Genomic DNA, 22,543 nt, shown 5'->3' with positions numbered 1-22,543 from the left:
TAGTTAAAGGACAGATCCCATAGTTTGTCATGGGCTAACAAAAGATCCTCTCAGATTTTTCCTTCTAGCTGCTTCAGAATATAGGAGGCTAGAAGGCATAAATATTTTTTTATCATTACAATTTACTTTTTTTCCTTTTTTGTGAAAAATAGCATACATACCAAAAAGCAATAAATTTCAAAGCACTGCACCACAATTAGTTGTAGAACATATTTCAAAGCTTGACATGGGTTGTAATTGTAATTGTAATTGTAAAAAATACATAGGTTTTTAATTCTAGCTGCTCTAAGATACTGGAGACTAAGAGATATCAATTGAATGATTCAGCGTTCATATTCATTTGTTAAATCCTATTTCCACTGTATAACTCCACCATCACCTTTGATCTTTCCATACCTCTCTTTAGGGGTGTTTGGGCTATGGCCATTCCAACTTTTTCACATTGGAAGGGGCTGTCACTAATATGGGGTAGGGAGATGGAACTATCTGATGTTCTGGAGAGGCTGGGCTAGGTTTCAGGACTTATCTGGACCAGGGACCCATCTGGAGATTGTAGGTTTCTGGAAAGTTTCTCTAGTGCCTGAAACCCTTGTGGAATCTTATATATTGCCCTAGGTGTTCTTTAGGATTGTCTGGAATGGTCCTGATTAGGATTTGGCAGGTTATGATAGGTAGCAAGGGCTACCTGAAGCTTGCATAAGCGCAACCTCCTGAGTAGCTCTCGACTCTATTTGAACTCTCTCTGCCACTGATACTTTATTAGTGACACTTCTTCCCCCCTTTTGGCCAGGATGGAATTGTTGATCCCACAGTTCCAGGGCTGGATTCATCCCTGGGAGTCGTCTCCCATGTCGCCAGGGAGACTTTCACCCCTGGATGTCATGTCCTACCTAGGGGAGAGGGCAATGATGTCACTTGCAGAGTTGAACTTAGAGAGAGTTAGGCCACATCTGAGCAACAACAGAGGTCCTCCAGAAGTAACGCTGAGGCATGCCTATAGGTAGTCTAAGCTTCTCCGCTACCTACATAAGCTTCACAAGAGTAAGCCTCGGGATTGAGGGCACAGCCAAGCCCTAGATGTTCTTTAGGCTTAACAGAAATAAAATAAAATCTTAACAGTATCCTGTGTATTCTGCTGCGCTTAGGGGAATGTTCTATAGATCTCTGTTAGGTCTAGCTGGTTTAGAGTTGTGTTCAACTTTTCTATTTCCTTATTAATCTTCTATCTAGATGTTCTTCCCATTTATGAAAATGGGTATGTTTCTCTCTTTCAGTCAGAATACAAGGATCTTGGAACTAAAGGGTGGAACTGAGAGCGACTTCTTTCACTATTACACATAATGCTTGTCTCACATTTTTTTCAGCTTCTGTTTGAGATGGTTTTTATATTTACATAAAACTTGCAAAAATAGAACAAAGATTTCCCATGTACCCTTCACCCAGCTTCACCTAATAGTAACAACTTACGTAACTATAGTGTAATTATCAAACCCAGGAAATTAGCATTGATACAATACCATTAACTAAATCTGTAGACATTATAGAATTGTGCCTGCATCCGGTCCTGATTCTGGATCCCACATTGCATCTAGTTTTCATGTCCTCTTGTCCTCTATCTGTGACAGTTTTTGACCTTGACACTGCTGAAGAGCACTGGCCAGTTCTTTTGTAAAATGTCCCTTAATTGGGGTTTGTCTGATGTTTTCCCATAATCGGTGATAGGAATTCATGGCAGGAATACCATAGAAGCAATAGTGTGCCCTTGTCAATGCCTCACATCCCTGCATTCATTAAATAGCGGTGTTAACCCTGGCCACTTGGTAAGTGTCAGGTTTCTCCTCTGAAAAGCCACTATTTTTTATTTTTTAATCAGAAGATGCCTATGCAACCAGTTTCTCTTCGTAAGTTTTACCCACTTATTTAGACATTCATCGGTGGTTCTTGCTTGAAACAATTATCGCTATGGTGTTTGCCTGATGGTGATTTTCTATTTCCAACATTCTGTCTGTATTTATTAATTGGAATTCTGGAGCTGTCCTTTCTTCCCCGTATATTTATTCAACTGTGGATTTATAACAGCATGGGCTCTTGGATATTTATTTTATTCTACAGGTTTTAATCTGTTGCTATCATTATTTATTTTGTTGCTCAAATTGTTCCAGATTTGTCCATTGAGGGATTCAAGTTCCCTGCCTTTGTATATTCAACAAGTCCCTGTCATTTTAAAAAATATATTTTTATTGAGATTTAATTCACATGCTAGCCCCCCCTTTAAACTTTACAACTCAGAGCTTTTTAGTATATTTATGAGATTGTGCAATTGCATTACCTAATTCCAGAATATTTTCAACAACCCAAAAAGAAATCCCATACTCAGTTTCTCCCCAATCCCCCTCCCCAGCCCCCAGAAACCATAAGTCTACTCTCTGTGTCTTTGGATTTTCCAATTCTATATATTTCAGATAAATGGAATAACATAATATTTGGCTTTCTGTGTGTGTCTTTTTCACTTAGCATAATGTTTTCAAGGTTCACCCATTGTTTTGGTTTGTTAAAGCTGCTGGAGTGCAATATACTAGAAATGCAATGGCTTTTAAAAAGGGAATTTATTAAGTTGCACATTTACAGTTCTGAGGCCATTAAAACGTCCAAACTAAGGCATCCAGAGAAAAATATCTTTTTTATGCTGTATGGTGGAGGTCACATTTTGTTCTTTTTCCATGTGAATATCCCCTTATTGCATATAGCACCATTTGTTGACTTTTGTTTGGTTTGGTTTTACATTTGTTTATTTGTTTGTTTGGGAAGTGCATGGGCCGGAAACTGAACTGGGTCTCTCACATGGCAGGTGAGAATTCTACCACTGAACTACCTTTGCGCCCCCTAGAGAATGCTAAAGAAAGACCAGTGGGTCTGAAACAGCTGTCAGCTGGGAAGGCACGTGGCCACCTCTGCTAGCTTTCTCTCCTGGCTTCTTCAAAGGGCTTCCCCAGGGGCGTTTTCCTTCTGCATCTCCAAAGGTCTTTGGCTGTGTGGGCTCTAAAGCTTTTTCCAAAATGGTGCCATCTTACAGGACTCTAGTAAGCATCCCTACCTACGATGGGTGCAGACACAGCTCCAAGGAACCACCTAATCCAAACATCCCCCCCCACACAATTGGGTGGGTCACATCTCCATGGAAACAACTTAATAAAAAAGATCCTACTGCAAAATATTGAAATAGATTAAAGAACATGACTTTTCTGGGGTATACAACAGTTTGAAACTGGCATGCATCAGTACTTGATTCCTTTTTATGGCTGATAATATTGCATCATATGGATATACCACATTTTGTTTATCCATTCATCATTTGATAGACATTTGAGTTGTTTCCACTTGCTGGCCATTATGAATAATGCTGCTATGAGCATTCATGTAAAAGTTTTTGGTTGAACATATGTTCTCAGTTCTCTTTGGTGTGTACTTGGAGGGGGATTACTAGGTCACATGGTTACTTTGTGTTTAATTTTTTTAAGGAATTTCAAAAATTATTTCCAAAGTGTCTGCAACATTTACATTCCCACCAGCAATATATGAGGGTTCCGAATGCTATACTCTCATCAACACTTGTTAGTATCAATCTTTTTAATTATTCCACTCTGGTGGGTATGAAGTAGTATCTCATTATGTTTTTTTTATGATCATTCCGTTCTACATATATAATCAGTAATTCACAATACCATCACATAGTTGCATATTCATCATCATGATCATTTCTTAGAACATTTGCATCAATTCAGAAAAAGAAATAAAAAGACAACAGAAAAATAAAACAAAAACAGAAAAAAAATTATACATATCATACCCCTTACCCCTCCCTTTCATTGATCACTAGCATTTCAAACTAAATTTATTTTAACCTTTGTTTCCCCATTATTTATTTTTATTCCATATGTTCTACTTGTCTGTTGACAAGGAAGATAAAAGGAGCATCAGACACAAGGTTTTCACAATCACACAGTCACATTGTGACAGCTGTATCATTATACAATCATCATCAAGAAACATGGCTACTGGAACACAGCTCTACATTTTCAGGCAGTTCCCTCCAGCCCCTCCATTACATCTTGGATAACAAGGTGATATTTACTTAATGTGTAAGAATAACCTCCAGGATAACCTCTCGACTCTGTTTGGAATCTCTCAGCCATTGACACTTTGTCTCATTTCACTCTTCCCCTTTTTGGTCGAGACGGTTTTCTCAATCCCTTGATGCTGAGTCTCAGCTCATTCTAGGATTTCTGTCCCACGTTGTCTGGAAGGTCCACACCCCTGGGAGTCATGTCCCACGTAGACAGGGGGAGGGTGGTGAGTTTGCTTGTTGTGTTGGCTGGAGAGAGAGGCCACATCTGAGCAACAAAAGAGGCTCTCTTGGGGGTGACTCTTAGGCCTAAATTTTAAGTAGACTTGACCTATCCTTTGTGGGGTTAAATTTCATACGAACAAACCCCAAGACTGGGGGCTCAGCCTATAGCTTTGGTTGTCCACACTGCTTATGAGAATATCAAGAATTCAACTTGGGGAGGTTGAATTTCTCCCTGTTCTCACCATTCCCCTAAGGGGACTTTGCAAATACTTTTCCACTCACTGATCAAATCACTCTGGGATTCAACGGTGCATCACTCTGGACAAACCAACAAAATCTCATGTCCTGCTCAAAGTTCCATGTACTTATGTTGTTCAACCAACTATCTACATAAGTTATATTAGGAAATGCACTAGTCAAAATATAAATTTTGTACCAAATAAACATTTTTTGCTTTAGTGTCACACATAAGTTGAAATTTTAAAATATTAATTACCATCAATTTTCAGCACACTGCAGTAATGACATTCCTTTGTTCTTCCTCATACGAAAACATTTTTAAAGTTTGTACATTTAGTCACTATCATTATACACTCTAGGCATTCCTAGATTATACCATCTCAATCTTTAACATCTATCTTTCTTTCTGATTTCATTTAGGCTCCCTGCCCTCCTCCCTCTATCATTCTCACATTCAGCTTCATTCAGTGTTTTAACATAATTGTATTACAGTTAGGTATATTGTGCTGTCCATTTCTGAGTTTTTATATTCAGTCCTGTTGCACAGTCTGTATCCCTTCAGCTCCAATTGCCCAATATCTTACCCTATTTCTATCTCCTGATGGTCTCTGTTACCAACGAAATATTCTAAGTTTATTCACTAACGTCAGTTTATATCAGTGAGACCATACAGTATTTGTTCTTTTTTTTTTTTGGCTAATCTCACTCAGCATAATGTCCTTACATACTTCATAACTTTATTCTGTCTTACAGCTTCATAATATTCCATCATATATGTATGCCACAGTTTGTTTAGCCACCCATCTGTTGATGGACATTTTGGCTGTTTCTAACTCTTGGTAACTGTAAATAATGCTGCTATAAACATTGGTGTGAAAATGTCCTTTTGTGTCCTTGACCTCATGTCCTTTGAGTAGAGACAGCATATAGATGGGTCCTGCTTTTTAATCCATTCTGCCAGTGTATGTCTTTTGATTGAGGAGTTTAATCCATTAACATTTAGTATTATTACTGAATGGGTAGTACTTTCTTCTACTATTTGCCTTCTGGATTTTATATGTCATATCTAATTTTCCTTCTTTTTACCTTTACTCATAGTCTTCCTTTCTACACTCTTCTCCACATCTCTCTCTTCTGTGTTTTCGTATCTGTCTCTAGTGCTCCCTTTAGTATTTCTTACAGAGCTGGTCTCTTGGTCACAAATTCTCTCAGTGCTTTTTTGTCTGAAAATGTTTTAATTTATCCCTCATTTTTGAAGGACAGTTTTGCTGGATATAGAATTCTTGGCTGGCAGTTTTTCTCTTTTAATAATTTAAATATATCATCCCACTGTCTTCTCACCTCCATGGTTTCTGCTGAGAAATCTACACATAGTCTTATTGGGCTTCCCTTGTATGTGATGGATTGTTTTTCTCTTGCTGCTTTCAAGATTCTCTCTTTCTCTTTGACCTCTGACATTCTGATTAGTAAATGTCTTGGAGTACGTCTATTTGGATCTATTCTCTTTGGGGTATGCTGCACTTCTTGGATCTGTAATTTTAAGTCTTTCATAAGAGTTGGGAAATTTTCAGTGATAATTTCCTCCATTAGTTTTTCTCCTCCTTTTCCCTTCTCATCTCCTTCTGGGACACCCATAACACATATTCATGAGCTTCATATTGTCATTCAATTCCCTGAGTCCCTGATCATATTTTTCCAATTTTTTCCTTATATTTTCTTTTTCTTGTCATATTTCAGATGTTCCATCCTCCAGTTCACTAATCCTATGTTCTGCCTCTCAAAATCTAGCATTGTAGGTTTCCATTGTTTTTTCATCTCTTCTACCATGCCTTTCATTCCCATAAGTTCTGTGATTTGTTTTTTCAGACTTTCCATTTCTTCTTTTTGTTCATTCCTTGCCTTCTTTATATCCTCCCTCAATTTACTGATTTGGTTTTTGATGAGGTTTTCCATGTCTGTTCGTATATTCTGAATTAATTGTTTCAGCTCCTGTATCTCATTTGAATTGTTGGTTTGTTCCTTTGACTGGGCCATATCTTCAATTTTCCTAGTGTGATTTGTTGTTTTTTGCTGGCGTCTAGGCATTTAATTACCTTAATTAGTTTATTCTGGAGATTGCTTTCACTTCTTTTACCTAGGGTTTTCTTGCTGGATGAATTTGTTGTCTATCTGTTCTTTGACATTCAGTTCAGCTTTTTCTGGACCTCTAGCTTAGGTTTTTTTTAACAGAGGAGAATTTTTCAGTTTTTGTTTCTTGCCCTGCCTCTATGGTGCCTTTCCCCCCCCAACCCTTAGGAGGGTCTAGTTAGGTATTAAAGACCCCAGCTGGATTTTCCCAGACCAACTGGCCTCCTATCAGGAGGAAAGAGTCACCTGCGTCAGTTTTCCCTGAGGGTGAGACCCAGCAGGTTGAAAGACTTTCCTGTGAAGTCTCTGGGCTCTGTTTTTCTTATCCTTCCCAGTATGTGGTGCTTGTCTGCCTGCAGATCCCACCAGCATAAGATGATGCAGTACCTTTAACTTTGGCAAACTCTCCCTGCTGGGGACATGGTGGAGACAGAGGAGAGGTTGTAGGCTGGTTTTAATGGCTTCAAATTACCAAGCCCTGGTGTCTGAATTACTTGAGGGAGGGATTCCACCTGAGTTGGGCTTCACCCCTCCCCTGGGGAAGGCACAGGCTCCAGACAAGCCCTCAAACACACTTGTTTCTGCCTATGCCTGGGGCAGTTGCAGCCTGAGAAGCCCTGTCGCTGAATCCAGAGGCAGTCAAGTCTTTGCAGAAACACAGCCACAGAAACCTCTGTTTCCTTTTTTTTCTTTTTCCATCAGCCCTGCTCCCTTGGTGCTGGGGCAAAAATGAGCAACCTCCGCTTTGACCAGGTTCACCTGAGTTGGGGGCCTATTTTTAGTAGTCAGAATTTTTAAATTAATTCCACAATTTACATTTGGTTGGGCTCAGCCCCTGCTGCTGGTAAAGTCTCTTTCCTTTTCCCTCTAGGAAGCAGCCTGTGGGGGAGGGGTGCCGGCCACAGTGGCTTGGGGCACTTACAGTTCTGAGGGGGGGCTAGCAGCCGGTCCAGCTGGTCCATACTGGGGTACACTGTGTGTCCAGCCACTGACGTGGCCCCAGGAGCTGTTCTGTACTGTTCCTGGTTATTTAGTAGTTGTTCTGGAGGACGAACTAAAACGAGCACATTGCTAAGACACCATCTTGGCCCAGAAGTGAACATAACATCTCATTATGTTTTGAGTTGCATTTCCCTAATGACCAATGATGCTGAGCATCTTTCCTGTGCTTATTGGCCATTTGTGTATCTTATTTGGAGGAATGTCTATTTAAATTCTTTTTCCATGTTTAAATTGTGTTATTTGTTTTTATTATTGAGTTGTAAGAATTCTTTATATATTCTGGATGCTAGATCTTTATCAGATATATTATTTGCAATTTTTTTCCATTCTATGGGTTGTCTTTTCACATTTGTGACAGTGCCCTTTAAATACAAAGTTTTAAATTTTAATGAAGGCCAATTTAGCTATTTTTTCTTAGGTTTGTAGCTAAGAAACCATTGCCTAACTCAAAGTCAGAAAGTTTTATGCCTATGTTTTCTTCTAAATATATTATAGTTTTAGCATTTACACGTATATTTTTTATCCATTTTGAGTTAATATTTGTATATACTGTGAGGCAAGGGTTCAAGTCCATTTTTCTCCACGTGGATATCTAGTTGTCCCAGCATTATATGTTAATAAGACTGTTCTTTCCCCATTAAATGATCTTGTCATCCTGGTCGAAAACCAAGCAGACGTATGTTTATTTCTGGGCCCATCATTTATTAAGTACTTCCTTACTTTCTGGCATCACAAAATGTTGCATCTTACCTTGTATTTTCCTTACCTAGCTCTGGAACCAACTATTTATACAAGCAGCCCTAATTTCTTTTGTTTGGAGAATGAGGGAACTAGGTGTGTCCATTGCTACTTGAGTATCATTGCTTCAAGGCCCTCTCAGTGGACATAACTAAAAAATATGTGTGTGTTTGTATAGAAAGTGCAACTAAAGAGTCAGTGACAATTAAATGCAACACGTGACCCTGGAATGGATCTAGCAAGAGAGGAGAAAAGGCTCAAAGAGCTATTATTGGAACATATGAAAGAATTGAAATATAGACTATAATAGACTTAATGTAATTTATGTTAAATTTCTTGAACTTGATAACTGCACTTAAGGTGGTTACATAAGTGAATATCCATGTTCTTAGGAAATGTACAAAGTCCTAGTAAGGGTTCAAGGAGCATGATATATACAACCTACTCTCAAGTGTTCAGAAAATGGATAGACAGACAGGTGATAGCTAGCGAGATAGATGATAGAATGATATGGCAAATGTGGCAAAATGTTAAAATTGGTCGATCTGGGTATGGGTGGGGGGTAGGGGTATGTTGGATTTCTCTGTATGGGATTTGTATTATTTTTCTAACTTGAAAAGCTCAAAAATAGGGCGGGCCATGGTGGCTCAGCAGGCAGAGTTCTCACCTGCCACGCCAGAGACCCGGGTTCATTTCCCGGTGCCTGCCCATGAAAAAAAAAAAAAAAAAAAGCTTAAAAATATTTCAAAATAAAAGGTAAAAAAATAAAATTTTTATTTCAAAGTGAAAAGTAAAAAATTAAATTAAATTAAAAGCTGTTCATTGAACTGCTTTCTCACCTTTATCAAAAATAAACTGGGCATGTTTGTGTGGGTCTATTTTGGGGTCTTCTATTCTGTCCCGTTGATCTATGTGTCGCTTCCTGCACCGTTACCATGCTGTCTGGATTACCATAGCTAGATAGGTCTTAATCCTGGTAGAGTGGTTATTCCCACTGTACTATTCTTTTTAACACTGTTTCAGCTATTCTAGGCCTGGTGCCTTTCCAAATAAGTTTCAGAATAAGCTCTCTATGTCCATTTAAAAAACGCTGGGATTTTGATAAGAATTGCATTAAACCTACAGATCATTTGGGGGAGAATTTACATCTTTATTGTGTTGAGGCTTCCAATGCATGGGTGTGATATGTCTGTCCATTTATTTAGGTCTCCTTGTAGTTCTTTTTTTGTAATTTTCAGCATAAAGATCTTGTACTTGTTTTATTACATTTATATCTAAGCATTTCATTTTGGGGGCAGAGTGATCATAAATGGTTTTCTGTTTTTCACTTTGGTTTCCACATGTTCATTGTCAGTATACAGAAATGTGATTGATTTGGGGTGTAGTAATGGTATCCTGTAACCTCGCTGAGCTCACCTATTAATTCTAGGAGGTTTTCTGAAGATTCAGTCGTCTTTTGACATAGTTTATGGTGATTTTTCCCATGCAAATTTTTAGGTAGTTGAAATGACCAATCTCTCCTTTTTTTCTTTCTTGCCTGTAGATTTTGAGTCATAGTCAGAAAGACTTTTCTATGGTACAATTAAAGAAAAATTTACCCAGGTTTTTTTTCCAGTACTTGTATTGCTCCATTTTTATATTTAGATCTCCAGTTCATTTGGAACGTATTCTTGTGTATAGTATGAAGTATGATCTAATTTTAAGTTCTTCCAGATGGCTACTCAGTTGTCCCAGCATTATTTGTTTAAAAAGTCCAAGTTTGGACTGGGACAGGGCAAGATGGCAGCATAGTGAGGTGTGAAATTTAGTTCATCCTCCAGAGCAGCTAGTAAATAGACAGACACTGTATGAAACAGCTGTTTCAGGGACATCAATGACTGGACACACAGCGTGCACCAGTCTGGAAAGGGTGGAACAGCTGAGACCCCACACATAACTGTAAGTCTCCCAAGCCATGGAGGCCAGCACCCCACCACCACCACCACAATGGGCATGGCAGGCTGGTTCTCCAAGGGAAAAGGAAACAGATTTTACTGGTAGCAGGAAGCTAGCTCAACCAAGCTCCAATTGTGGAATCAATTGACAAATTCAGATTGCTGAAGACAGACCCAGAGCACAGATAAACCTGGAGAAACACTAAAGGAGCTGAGAGTTTTTGCCCTGGAAGAGAGGGGCCAAGCTGACAGAAAAACAAAACAGAGGCTTTTTGAGTAGGACAGTACAAAATAGTGGAAAAGGGCTGGACCCAAAGTAAAGGGAGTATAGAGCCTGGGGACATATATAGAGCCAAATATTAATTCCAGCTCTTGATTGGCAAACCCGGGGAGCTGGGATCTGCCTCTGAAAATGCTCCCCCTTCCCCACCCCCCTTTTTTTTTAACTTCTTAACAGCTCATTCGATAGAACTGCTGGCCCTCTTAGACTTCAGCACTACCCCAGGCAAGGGAGGAATTAAGACATCTCTGAGAGGCAATGTAAGTAGGTGAATGGGTGAATGGGGACAATTCCCTAAAGGATGTATCTTCCCCAAGGAAACGGGGATGGGGCCCAGCTCCTGTGGCAGCCCTCCTTCAGGGAATTCGGGCCCCAGGGGCTGGAAAATAGAAGTGATCTAAGCCTACCCTATACCTTAGCCTCTGTCTTAACCACAACGCTGGCAGGGAGAGGCTGCTCAAATTAAAGGCACAGAATCACCCTACCCTTGTGGGAAGCTGTGGGCAGAGAAGTGCCATGTGCTGGGCATGACAGGGGAAACACAGAGCCTAGAGGCTTCATAGGAAAGTCTGACAACCTGCCAGGCCCTACACACAAAAGAAAATAAAGGGGTGGGGGCCTGTGGGAGGTGGCGCGTCTGAGCCCAGCTGCGGGGCGGAGGCGGCGGCGAGGCCTGTGGTGGCCGGGAGCTACGGAGTCGGAGGCGGGCGCCGGAGCTGAGCCGAGCGGAGCCGGAGCGGGCAGCACAGGCCCGCGCGGCGAGCAACAACCATGTCGGTGTTCGGGAAGCTGTTCGGGGCTGGAGGGGGTACGGCGGGCAAGGGCGGCCCGACCCCCCAGGAGGCCATCCAGCGGCTGCGGGACACGGAGGAAATGCTAAGCAAGAAGCAGGAGTTCCTGGAGAAGAAGATCAAGCAGGAACTGACGGCTGCCAAGAAGCACGGCACCAAAAACAAGCGCACGGCCCTCCAGGCACTAAAGCGCAAGAAGAGGTACCAGAAGCAGCTGGCACAGATCGACGGTACACTGTCCACCATCGAGTTTCAGAGGGAGGCCCTGGAAAACGCCACCAGCAACACTGAGGTGCTCAAGAACATGGGCTATGCTGCCAAGGCCATGACGGCTGCCCACGACAACATGGACATCGATAAAGTTGATGAGTTAATGCAGGACATTGCTGACCAGTGAGAACTTGCAGAGGAGATTTCCACAGCTATTTCCAAACCTGTAGGGTTTGGAGAAGAATTTGATGAGGATGAGCTCATGGCAGAATGAGAGGAATTAGAACAAGAAGAACTAGACAAGAATTTGCTGGAAATCAGTGGACACGAAACAGTTCCTCTACCAAATGGTCCCTCTATAGCCCTACCATCAAAACCAACCAAGAAGAAGGAAGAGGAAGATGACAACATGAAGGAATTGGAGAACTGGGCTGGATCCATGTAACTGGTTTGGCCTCAAGCTGGGCCCAGACAGACGCTGGAGGCCTGCAGCAGCGAGCAGGCGTGTGGGCATATGGGGCAGGCAGGATGTAGTGCAGGCAGGTTGCCAATCGCTCTCTTTCTCACTCCAAAGCAGTAGGGCCGCATCACCCCTCACTCTGCACAGCATGGTCTGCACCCAGCGGGATGGATGGGGGGTGGGCGGGTGGGGGGGGTGCCTGCTGTTTATAATGTTGAATTTCGAGAATTTTGAAAGCCGCAGGAGAAAAGCAATCCATCACATACAAGAGAAGCTCAATAAGACTATGTGTGAATTTCTCAGCAGAACACATGGAAGTGAAAAACGAGATGAAATGAAAATATGATAGAAAGAGAAAAAAACTGCCTATCAATAATTCTATACCCAGAAAAACTGTCCTTCAAAAATGGGGCATGCAGAAGTACTCGGAATCTCAGGTAGGACATGAGATTTTTCTGGTTTGTCCAGAGTGATGCCTCGATGAATCCCAGAGTGATTCGATCAGTGAGGGGAAAAGTATTTGCAAAGCCCCCTTCGGGGAATGGTGAGAACGGGGAGAAATTCAACTTCCCCAAGTTGAATTCTTGATATTCTCATAAGCAGTGTGGACAACCAAAGCTATAAGCTCAGCCCCCAGTCTTGGGGTTTGTTCATATGAAACAACCCCACAAAGGATAGGTCAAGTCTACTTAAAATTTAGGCCTAAGAGTCACCCCCAAGAGAACCTCTTTTGTTGCTCAGATGTGGCCTCTCTTCTCCAGCCAACACAATAAGCAATCTCACCACCCTACCCCTCTCTACGTGGGACATGATTCCCAGGGGTGTGGACCTTCCTGGCAATGTGGGACAGACATCTTGGAATGAGCTGAGACTCAGCATCAAGGGATTGAGAAAAACCCTAGAACGAGCTGAGACTTAGCATCAAGGGACTGAGCAAACCTTCTTGACCAAAAGAGGGAAGAGGGAAATGAGACAAATTGTCAATGGCTGACAGAGTCTGGAGGTTATCCTGGAGATTATTCTTATGCATCAAGTAGATATCATCTTGTTATTCAAGAAGTAATGGAGAGGCTGGAGGGAACTGCCTGAAAATGTAGAGCTGTGTTCCAGTAGCCATGTTTCTTGAGGATGATTTAATAATGATACAGCTGTCACAATGTGACTGTGTGATTGTGAAAACCTTGTGTCTGATGCTCCTTTTATCTACCTTGTCAACAGATGAGTAGAACATATGGAATAAAAATAAATAATAGGGGGAACAAATGCTAAAATAAATTTAGTTTGAAATGCTAGTGATCAATGAAAGCGAGGGGTAAGGGGTATGGTAGTATAATCTTTTTTTTTCTTTCCTGTGTTCATTTTATTTGTTTTTCTATTGTCTTTTCATTTCTTTTTCTGAATTAATGCAAATGTTCTAAGAAATGATGAATATGCAACTAAGTGATGATATTGTAAATTACTGATTATGTATGTTGATGTTTTATTTTGTTTCTTAATTTTTTAATTAATTAATAAATTTTTTTTTAAATGGGGCATGGTGGTGAAAAAAGACTTTGTGCCCAGAATAGCCTGGCCCTGGCCAATGTACCCCAGGTCCATGGAGTCACACCCTGACAGCCCAGAGTTCCTTCCAAGGCTCCCTGGGCAATGGCTGGAGCCCCACCCATGCCCTCTCTAGGGACTGCTGCTCACTCCATCTGACCACCCTCCATCCCCTCTATCCCCTCCAGCTTCTCCCTATTCTGGGCTCTCCCTTGGCTCCAGCCCTCTCTTCAGTCCACCCACCCGTCTATCAGTGTGCACAATTTCCAGCCACTGGCTTGGATGGATGCACCAAGGCTGCCAGGGCTTCCAGGGATCTTGCTTCCAAAGTTGATCCTGTTCTTTATCTATCGCAGACAATTGCCTTGCTCAGTACAGCAGAGACTGCAGATCTTACTGCTGTGATGGAACCACACCCTTCTGTTGCTTCTACTATGCCCACATTGACAATATCCTCAGGCACTGCCATTGCCAGCATTGTGATTTTTGGAATCCTATTCATCATGAGGGTCATAGCCAGAATTGCCACCTGCATCTGCATGTGCATGAAAAGCAGCCACAGGACCTGGGAGGGCGTCATCAGGACCACCCACATCAACACCATCTCCTCCTATCCTGTGGCACCACCCCCTCTAGTTACGACTATGAGAAGGAAGACTCTGCAGACTTGCCTCCACCATTCTCCTCTACACTGCAGGCTTCAGCACAGCCTTCTCCACCCATTCTGTATCCTGGAAATTCATGGAAATAATTCCTCTCCCACAGCAGAATATGTGCCCATCAATGGTCTTGCCCAGAACAAAATGCCTCTACTTGTAAGCATTCAGGAAAAAAAGTACTCAAGAGAATTCTTTGTGAGTCAGACACTATTTCAGGTGGAATGTCCAGGTTAAGAGATCCAGGGCTTCTATCCTGCTCAGAGCTAACCTTCCTGGAACATAATGCTTGGTTCTCTGGGACCACATTTTAAGAGATTTCCTGGTCAACTTAATTAAGCACATTCAGAGAAGAGTAAAATTGGTAAAACATTTGAGAATCAGGTAATTACAGAATAGGTGTATGAAATAGCAATATCAATCCTCAGAAAGAGAAGACTTTTGCGTAGGACCAGGGAGTAACTTGGCTTGCAGAAAAAACTTTACTCTATGTAGCTTTTAATGGCAGAACTAGAACGGTTCAATCTTTCATTCATTGCTCAATGCATTTGGAGTGCCTAACAGCCTTGTACTGTTTGAGGCATTGATTAGAAGTTACAGGGAGGGAACTTTGGTCTTAGTATACAAAAGATCATTTTAACAATTAGAGCTTCCTCACTGATGACGTTTGCTTTGTGAAGCCCCCTGTTACTAAGACTTTTCTGACAAAACCTGGCTGACTATCTAGTAAGAGAAAAGGTATAGAAAGGAATCCTAAACCAAATAGCAGATGGGTCTTTCAGACCCTAATAGTTCTGTTCATGTTTTAGGTAGGGCTGAAGTGAATTTCATTGCCTCCATGATGAACATTACAGGAATAGTTGAATAGTATCCATTTAATCGGACAGTTAAAATAGGATCAGAAGGACTCAACAGCTGCCTAAAGCCAAGAACTCTTTAATTCTAGCTATTGCCACCTAAAAATTATCTGACTTTGTTTAGTGCATTATGACAAAGTTAAAAAAAGTTATATCATGTTCTACAGGCAACAAACACTTTTCTTCAGAGCAAAATATATAAAACCAAATATTGCCACTAGATTTTATATCAAGGAGTGAAATTTCAAAACTGGACCATGAAGAAGAGATAGAACAGACTTACAAAAAGCAGTGAGAGGGGGAGAAAAGGAAGTTAGATTCCTTTCTGTGGCATTCCATTCTGATATAGTTTAGACAGATCTTTCATAACATTTTTGATAATCTATTCCCTTTGGAAAACTTATACAGTTGATGGAATGGTTAACATATTGACATAAAAAAGTTACATGTGAGCAAAATGCAAATATTGTGCAGTGCCTACCTTTAAGAATAAAAGCATCAATAAATAATTATAATGTGCCATGTTTTGCTGCAAGTGACCTTACTTGCAGCAAATATTTTTATTTGTATTCTTTCATGTATTTAAAAATTGTACAGTGAGCAAATATTGAGAATAGATGAGATTTTTCTGCCATTTTGCACTTAAACTAAAAATGTTTAATCTAGGGTGGGCCACAGTGGCTCAGCAGGCAGAGTTCTCACCTCCCATGCCGGAGAGACCCGGGTTTGATTCCCAGTGCCTGCCCATGCAAAAAAAAAAAAAAAAAAAAAGGTTTAATCTAGTATCATCACCATAATTCAATGAAACCTAAAAACAGTATTAAGAATTTTATGAAATAAAACAATCAAAACAAACGTCTTGGGTGGGCCACGGTGGCTCAGCAGGCAGAGTTCTCACCTGCCATGCTGGAGACCCAGGTTCAATTCCCGGTGCCTGCCCATGCAAAACAAAAACAAAAATGTCTTAAGTCATAAACTACAGTTTCATTGATATAACTGAAAAATTATCAGTGAGGTCTTTTTAAAAACTATTTAAATTGACAGATCTTCACACACATATAGTCCATACATGGTGTACAATCAGTGGCTCACATTATCATCACATAGTTATGTATTCATCATCATGACCATTTTTTAGAACATTTGCATCACTCCAGAAAAAAAAAAAGAAAAAAGAAAAACTCATACATCCCATATGCCTTACCTATCATTTATTTATTTTTATCCACGTTTTTTTTCCTCATCTGTCCATACCCTGGATAAAAGGAGCATCAGACACAAGGTTTTCACAATTACACAGTCACACTGTAAAAGCTATATCATTATACAATCATCTTCAAGAATCAAGGCTACTGGAACACAGCTCAACAGTTTCAGGTACTTTCCTCCAGTCACTCCAATACACTATAAACTAAAAAGGGATATCTATGTAATGCATAAGAATAACCTCCAGGATAACTTCATGACTCTGCTTGAAATCTCTCAGCCACTGAAACTTTACCTTGTCTCATTTCTCTCTTCCTCCTTGTGGTCAAGAAGGCTTTCTCAATCCCTTGATGTCGGGTCCTGGCTCATAGCGCGAGTTCTGTCTCACGTTGCCAGGGAGATTTACAGCCCTGGGAGTCACGTCCCACATAGGGGAAGAGTAGTAAGCTCACCTGCCATGCTGGCCCTGAGAAAGAGGCCACTTCTGAGCAACAAAAGAGGTTGCTTACTGGAGCCCTTTAAGAGGAAACCATTTTGGAAAGAGCCACGAGAGCCCATGTAGCCAGAGGCCTTTACAGATGAGAAAGGAAAACACTCCCAGGTGAGCTGCATGACACAAGAAGACTGGAGAGAAAACTAGCAGACATTGCCATGTTTGCCATGTGCCTTTCCAGTTGAGAGATACTCTGAACTTTGTCGGCTATCTTGAACCAACTTATCTTCCTCTGGATGCTTTAGATTGGACATTTCTATAGCTTTGCTTTAATTTGGACATTTTCACAGCATTAGAACATGCAAATTTGCAATTCAATAAGTTCCCATTTTAAAAGCCATTCCATTTCTGGTATATTGCATTCTGGCAGCTTGCAAACTATAAGAGAGACTAAAAGGAAATATCAATATAATGATTCAGTAGCCATACTTATTTGTTAAATCCTATCTTCTCTATTGCAACTCCTCCTTTTCCTTTGATCCTTCTCCCGATCTTTAGGGATATTTGTGCAATGACCTTCTAACTTCTTCACGTTGAAAAGGGGTATGGGGTAGGGGGATGGAATTGGTTGATGCTCTTAGAAAGAATGGTAACTCTGTATTTCAGCACTTGTCTAGCCTAGGAACCATCTGCAGGTTTTAGGTTCCTAAGAAATAAACTTAGTGAGTTAATCTTTTATAGCATCTCAGATAGAGCCCTGGGTATTTTTTTAAGGGTTTACAGAAACCATCCCCTTACTTTTACCCTTTCTGAATCATATTGTTTTAAGTGTGGATGCTCTAGTAAAAGCATACAGTTGGGCCAAGACATTTGAGCCAAATTTAAAATCTTTTTCTTTAAATAGATGAGTTAATCCATTTATGTATCAATACAACTGAATTGTTTGGTCTCAACTCTATCAGAAGCTTTTATAATTACGTGTATTTTGTGTGTGTATACTGAAGCGCCTGATACTCAAAAACGCTTGGGTTCTGGAGAAGCTTCAGAAGGCTGCCTGGGGAGCACATCTATGAGAAAGGAAAACCCCTTCCCCCTGCAATGGCTTTCCAGAGACCTCTACTGACAAAGCTTAACGATGAGTTACTGGCAAAAGAAAGATAAAGGGCCCAGACCCACTTTCATGAGCAGGCAATGAAGGTGAATTTGGAGCTGAAAGATACCTTGACTTATTTTCCTCTTTCTTTCTCCCTTCTTCTCTCATGCTATTATTTGCATTTTTTCTACTTTATCACAATGTAAACATTTGCATGGTCAGGTTCATATGTCAACTTGGCCAAGTGGTGGTACCTGTCTGTCTGGTTGGGCAAGTGCTGGCCTGTCTGTTGCAATGAGGACATTTCATAAAATTAAATCATGATCACGTCAGCTGCATCCACAGCTGATTCCATTTGTAATCAGCCAAGGGGCGTGTCTTCTGCAATGAGTGATGCTTAATCTCATCACTGGAAGCCTTTTAAGGAGGATTCAGAAGAGACAGGCTCTCTTCCTGCTTCAGCCAGCAAGCTTCTCCTATGGAGTTTGTCCAGACCCTCCATTGGAATCATCAGCTTCACAGCCTGCCCTGCGGACTTTGGACTCTGCATTCCCACGGTCACGTGAGACGCATATATTTTACATTTGCAAGTGTTCCCTGTTGATTCTGCTTCTCTAGAGAACCCTAACTAATACATCTCCCCTCATTTCCACCTTTGTTTTAGTCTTAGATCTATATATTCACTGTAAATGAAAGGCTAAAATTTCTCAGTCTTTTATATTGGGTGAAATGCATTCTCTGGCAGTATTTAAAGAAAGACTAATGGGTGCAGAATTGGTGCAAAATTCCTTAAGTATTTGTCAACAGTCAGAAAACTGTTTTTGCTACTTGAATGACAGTTTGTCCGTATATAAAATCTTTGGCTCACACTTAAAAAAAATGCTGCTCTGTTGTTGCATGTGCTTTGAAAAGTCTGATGTCAGTCTAATTCTTTTGCCTTTGGAAGTTATTGGCTCTTTTTGCCTATGGATTTTTTAAAAAATCTTTTAAATCTAATGTTTTATTAGAATGTGTTACAAAGGAGGAATTTACTCAGTTAATTTTCCCAGATACTCAGTAGGGTTCTTTCAATGTGTAGATTTTTTTCCTGGTAAGTTTTCTTCGATTATGGTATTAAATAGTAGTTCTGTACTACTGCTTGGTTTTTCTTCAGGGACTCCAACAGTACGAATGTGATTCCTTCTTTGTCTTCCATTTCTGCTACTGTCTTCTGACTCCTTTTACTTCTTTATCTCAGTTTCATTCTCTTGTCTCCTGTCTCTCTCTCTTTTTTTTTTTTTTTTTGGTCTCCCGTCTTTTTAATTAAATTTTTATTTGGGTCTATTTCTCCTTTGGGCCTCTTATAATTAATCTTTATTTCTAGATAAAATTATTGTATGTTTCTTCTATTTCTTTCCTGAATTCAATCAACTTTCTTTTCATTTCTTTCTGCGTTTATCTGTTTTGGTTTTTTGCTTTAAAATTGCTCATTGAAGGTGATTCTTCATATCTGCAAATGCTTGTGTTGAGTATATTGAGTTCCGTTTGGAGTATTGTCTTACACCTTTCTTTTGCTTCTTGAGTGTATGACTATTCCTTGGTTGATATGTAATGAAATTCATTTTCTGATTTTTTGCAGTAACTCTGTATAGACCTGTTAATTTTTTATTGTTCATTTTTGTGGTTTGGGGGATGCTTCCCAGGATTCCTAGTTTAATGCCACCGTCCCTCTGTCACTACAAAGGGAGGTGACATAGATGCCTTAGTGTGTTCGTTGGTTTATTTTGAGGATGGGGGAGGGGTTTTATTGCTGTTGTTTTTTGTCTTGCAAGACCATAAAATTTCCCCATTTGCTTCCCTTTCCATACAGTGCTGGTGTGAAACGATGTATGTCCCCTAGAAAAGTCATGCTTTAATCAAAATCCCATTTCATAAAGGCAGAATAATCCCTATTCGATACTGTATGTTTGAAACTGTAACCAGATCATCTCCCTGGAGATGTGATTTAATCAAGAGTGGTTGTTAAGTTGGATTAGGTGATGACATGTCTCCACCCATTTGGGTGGGTCTTGACTAGTTTCTGAAGTCCTATAAAAAAGGAAAGATTTTGGAGACTGAGAGAGATTCAGAGAGAGCAGAGCAGAACGACAGAGCCACAAGAAGCAGAGCCCACCAGCCTGTGACTTTTGGAGATGAAGAAGGAAAACGCCTCCTGGGGAGCTTCATGAAACAGGAAGCCAGGAGAGAAAGCTGGCAGTTGACACCGTGTTCGCCATGTGCCCTTCCAAATGAGAGAGAAACCCTGAACTTCATTGGCCTTCTTGAACCAAGGTATCTTTCCCTGGATGCCTTTGATTGGACGTTTCTATAGACTTGTTTTAGTTGAGACATTTTCTCGGCCTTAGAACTATAAACAAGCAACTTATTAAATTCCTCTTTTTAGAAGCCATTCCGTTTCCGGTATATTGCGTTCTGGCAGCTAGCAAACTAGAACACATACCCACTGCCAAAGGCTGCTTCTCCTTTCCTTTAGGCCTTTTTGTTCCCCTGAATATATGTATTTTAAAAAGACTGTCCCTTCAAATCACCCATACCTTTAAATTCCTTCCCTGAGTATGAACTCTGACCTATCCAGACACAACTTAGTATTTTCAGATTTAGACCAGACTTAGTCTTTCTGGCAAGATCTTACACCAACCCTAAGCCTCATTGCCAATTCCCCTTTTCTCTCTTCCCTGCAGTTCTCTCATTCGATCTTTGCTGCAAAGCTTTGTAGCACGGATGGAGCCGTGGGAGCTGCTGCACTGCAATTTGGCTTTTGTTTGGCTTGAGCATTTATTTATATATACATACATATATATAGTTTACTTGCAGCTTGGTTTTGTGTAGTTCTGTGGTTGTCTGTTCTCCTTGTTGCATATTGTTTTGAGGGGAAGTGCCTCAAGATGAGGACTCAGCCTGCCGCCATGGTCTTCTGCTACCTGGAAATCTCACAAAAATGTTACTTCCCATCCCTACAGCTCCTGGCTTCGCTAGTTGGAGTCCTGAGTGCCCAGGGAAGGAAGGCGGCATCCCCGATGGGGAAGCACCGAGGAGGTTCTCCTGAACTATAAGTGAACACTGCCCTCTGCTGTCCCTTTCGCCCTCCTCACACCTTCTAACCTACCGCTCCAGGGTGTCCCCGTGTTGGCCGGGGCAGCTGATCCCGATTCTGAAAGGGTGAAATTGTCGCCGCCACACGAGGTCAGGGAGGAGTCTGCCGCATGCAGAGAATCCCCTGGGCCATCTCCGAGACTTCCAGATCCAGCGATAATGCAAAGGCTTAAAGCCACCCAGAATCAGGAGGACTCAGAGCCCTTGGGAGGGAAGGTGGGAGGCGCCTCAAAGGGTAAAGAAACCTGAAGGCAAAAGGAATATAGAAGGGGTCGGGAAAGAAAAAAGTTACAAATACCAACCTAGGGTTGACAGAAAAAAAATACAGGATGACCAGATAAATTTGAACTTCTGAGAAGCGATAAAGGAATGTTTAATGTCTCATGCAACATTTGGGACATATTTGAGCTAAAAATTATTCATTTGGGTGGCTTTAATGATGTCTTTGGGACATTACACAAAAGAGGACCCCTCTTTCTTCCTTATGTGTGCACCTATATTCATCAGTAGCCTTCTCCAGTTCTTTCCACGTACAAAATGCGTGTTGCTGATGATTCACTTCACAGTTCAGTGTATTTGTCATAGCGGGTCATGGGGAGATTGCGGCTGCACGGTTCAGAGCCCCCAAACCTACGTGAGCTCCAGCAATGCACTATTTTGCCCTGGCTCTGAGGCTGCCTGGATTCCTCAGGCAGAGCTGCCCTCCCGGCCAGGTCCAACCCCCCTTCAGTGGGATGGGGAAAGGACCCAGGGCATCCGGAGGCGGAGACCCGGCAGCTGGTGAGCAAGTGATTGATAATATCCACAGAGGTGAACAAAGTGACTGGTGAAGACGTTAGGTGTCCCCTTTTGGGGTGGAATTTTGGGTCGCCTGAGGATGGTGTGTGGACACTGAGTTTGAAAAGACGTTGGCTCTATCCCCACCCATAAAGCTGAAAACTTACTGACCCTGCTCAGTCGACGTCAGCGTCTGCATGCCCTGTGATGTGGCAATTCTGCTCCCGGGGTGTATCCCAGGGGAGCTGTCATGCAAGTCCACAGAGGGACGCATAAGAATGTGCACTGGGGCACACTGAGGTGGGGGGAGCTGGGGGCCAGCCGGTACCCCTCGCCAGAAGAGCGGGTGGACAAAACGGGAAGGATGCACGGGCGGATGGACAAAGGGATGGGTGGCTGGTCCTTACATGGATCGATTACCTTAATTTTAGGCTCATGCCGCCTTCTGCTTCTGAGGACAACAGGGAAACGACACTTTCTGCAGCCCTTGCCGCTAGTTTTGCACAGGTTAGATACACTCCAGGTGATGTGGACGGGGACAGAGGGGCCGAGGCCACACGCCCTGCAGGCCCAGCTTGGGGAGGATCAGACTTTTAGCGGTAGTGCCAGGTCTCTGCCTTTGTGGGTACCAGGAGGGAGTGGGGGCAGTCCCTTGCTGTGTTTAGTGTGCGGGCTCAGCTTCCTGGATGCTAAGTCGCTGGACTGGAGGGTGTCCCC

At 41.6% G+C, this 22,543-nt stretch overlaps 2 pseudogenes; both read left to right on the top strand.

Annotated features, from left to right (window-relative positions):
• The first annotated feature begins 11,440 nt into the window (after positions 1-11,440).
• Positions 11,441-12,288, top strand: LOC143645850 (charged multivesicular body protein 4b pseudogene; annotated as a pseudogene).
• A 1,666-nt stretch (positions 12,289-13,954) lies between these two features.
• Positions 13,955-14,423, top strand: LOC143645849 (cysteine and tyrosine-rich protein 1 pseudogene; annotated as a pseudogene).
• Positions 14,424-22,543: the final 8,120 nt, after the last annotated feature.

Source organism: Tamandua tetradactyla, chromosome 9 (assembly GCF_023851605.1).
Source record: "Tamandua tetradactyla isolate mTamTet1 chromosome 9, mTamTet1.pri, whole genome shotgun sequence".
In the NCBI taxonomy this organism is placed as follows: domain Eukaryota; kingdom Metazoa; phylum Chordata; class Mammalia; order Pilosa; family Myrmecophagidae; genus Tamandua; species Tamandua tetradactyla.
This window is presented reverse-complemented; position numbering and strand designations above follow the sequence as displayed.